This window comes from Amphimedon queenslandica, unplaced genomic scaffold (genome assembly GCF_000090795.2).
Source record: "Amphimedon queenslandica unplaced genomic scaffold, v1.1 AMPQUscaffold_12943, whole genome shotgun sequence".
Taxonomy (NCBI): Eukaryota; Metazoa; Porifera; class Demospongiae; order Haplosclerida; family Niphatidae; genus Amphimedon; species Amphimedon queenslandica.
Genome location: NW_003546821.1, coordinates 15,455 through 18,570, shown reverse-complemented (window position 1 = coordinate 18,570; position 3,116 = coordinate 15,455).

Below are 3,116 nucleotides of genomic sequence, written 5' to 3'. Positions count from 1 at the left end.
GTCATTAAATAACTAGTATAATACTTACAATCAAGTAACCATACTGTCTGAACTGCAATCAATAGTATTGTCATGGCAAGTGGAGAGTTAAGTTCATCTTTGGAAAAATAATTTAATATTAATCACAAGACAATTTAACTAACAGATTTCCCACTCTAGTAAGACTTTTACTAACAAGAGACTAATAGTTACTCCTACTGGTACCGTCATTAAAAATACAGTATCTGTATGCACATAAAATAGAGTTAAAAAGTATCTTGTAAATAATAATATCCTTACCATGATGGCAACATTCAACTACTCCAGCTATTAATAATAATACTAATGATCCAATGATCAATTGTGAATTGACTGGAGCAAAGTCTATGTAACATAATGTTGCATTAATCATTGTAATTAATTAATTTCTTACCATTATAGTTCCAAATCATCAGTCCCAATAATATCACATTAATAATAGGTCCCAAAATGAAGTAGATTTGCTTGAGTCTGGGTTTTAATACTGTCTTTGGACCTGATAATAAAGAAGATAGCATCACAATAATCCAGGCAATAACACAATAGCTTACTGTCAAGCCAAGAAATCCACTTTTTCTCAGTCTCATCAAATTTACATACATCATCTTTTTCACTGCATCGAAAGATATACCGCTCCAGAGATATGGTACTCTTAGTCACAGTCTCAACTTTAACTGTATGCTTCTTCTTCCTCTTTGTGACACCTCCTCCCGCAGCACCTGATCCAGTACTTCCTTCAGTACCAGCACTTCCAGGACCACGCTTACATGGGCAATAAAATCGCTTCTCTGGACTCTTACAGCTGTCATTGAGACTGTGACTTTTAGCTGCAAGTTTTACCGCATTATTGACATCTTCCCTGACTATCCCTTCCCCTCTCTGTTCCTCACAATGGACTTCAATGCAATTGACCTGTTCAACTAGATAAATGCGGAATGATGCAACTCCTTTTTTACGATATTCCAATTTGATGTGATTTGAGAAGTTACTTTCTATCGAAGCGATTTTGTAGCAAGGCCCGGAAAGAAGATGAGTAACAACAGAGCAGAAAAGACCCATTGGGGTAGCCTTCTCAAAGTAAAACAGCAATGGCACACGATCTTTATAAGGATTGATATCTGTAACGTCTCTTACTGGAAGGAGAGCTGGTATGAAATATTTATCATCTATTGGTGTAGCTATTGAGAGCTCCACAAAAAGATTCAGCAATTTTGTTGCAATATCATCAACTTTTAGCTCTTTTGTGATGGGGTCAAGTTGCTTTTCACAAATCTCTTCAAAATTGGACTTTGAAAGCATCCCCTTTATAATGCTATCCTTGTCATCATGATCGAAGTGAGCCTTGTAAACATACTCAACCAACTCCTTGAGAATACCGATGAGACTGCCTATGTTAACAAACACCAGGTCACTGCAGGCTTCAGAATCATGATAATAAATGATACTGTTGATATGGTGCAAGAAATTAAGAGATTCCATCACTTCCTTTTCTTCCAGTTTTAAATCTTCCCCAAGACTTTTGCAGGTGGACAATCGCAAGACACCACACCCCTCTTTTGCTTTAACGCGAAGTACGATATCAAAGAAGTAGTAATAAAATGGAATTTTGATATCTTTTCCATTTTTTTCTAGCAAATAATCAGCCCTTTTGAGAGAACTCTTTGTTGTTTCATCATTTTTTCTTTCTTTAATAGGTTTTTCAGCAATACGACCATCAATTTCATGTACAAGAACTCCATCATCTTTAATGAATTTGCAATCATCATTTCCTTTTATTATTTCTGCCAACTTTTTCGCTAATGCACGTTTAGACTTTGCTACATCACTGCATTCATCTCCATGTGTACCAATTGTGAGAATCTGCAATTTCTCTGGAACCAAATCTCGTAGAACTTCATGATCTTTATAGCTATCCCTGAAATGCTGCATCCCAGAAGCTATTGACGAAATAATTTGCTTCAAAACTTCTTCGACCGTCAATCTGGATGGACTCCCATCACTGTGATCCTCACCTTCAATGTGCATCACTGCAGTGGAGCCGCTAGACAACTCTTTTGAAATATTAACAACCAGAATAAGAACTTGAGCAAACGGCATAAAAATTGGAAGCAACTTTTGAAAAGCGATTTGACCTCCTGTATCAACGAGGTATAGCCATTGAGCACCTTCAAGATGATTCTCCTTCCCTGAACATTGCTGTACCTCATCAAGTACTTTTTCTACTTCTTGACTCAGTGAACTTTCCTTTCCATCACCAGGTGTTTCATCGTCATCCCTCTCAGATGTTTCATCTTCATCACTAACTTTATTTTCTAAAAAATTGTCTACTGCATCTTTTTTCAAAGCGTTTTTAACAATTTCTTCTAACTCTGTGACATCCAATAGCTTGTATCGTTTCCCAGTGTCTCGTCTGTAGCAGTAGATACCAACTTTCGGCTCAGCAATACCGGTACTTGCTTTGACGTACTTTTCATCCAGTAGAAGTGACTTGAAACAGGTTTTACCAACACGAGCTTCTCCTTGAACTACAGCTTTAGTAAGACGACACCTCACGATAGTCTTAAGTGCTTCATGATAGTGACGTAAATCAATACCAGCAGGAGTACTCTTGATAGCAGGGTCTACAGAAAAGTATAAAAACATTACTTATAATACTTACTACTCTTACTACTATCTACTCTTGGTATGAGTGAAATGACAAATAGCAAAAATATATATTTATGGTATATGTTTAGGCTTTTTTAACCCTTTGATTCAGTCTCTATTGAAAAACAACAATTTGAATTGCTTGTTATTTATTTTTAAAAGTACCGTAAATCGGGAAATTTTTGTTGTTAAAATATTTTTGTGGTTGAAGTGACCCACAAAATTTTGACACACAAAATATTTGCTACAGCAATTAGATTACCAGAATTAGTATATTCTATAACGTGCAGTGCAGAGCTGGCACAAGGCTCTTCTTACAGCCCGAAGAAGGCCTGAAGCTCTCCTCACCCAAGAGGCTCCTTGTCAGTTTCAGTGCTGTCACGAGCAACTTCCATTGAATAGCTGTCCACTAAACTTCCATTGAAAATTTTTCGTGTTAAAAAAATTTCCTG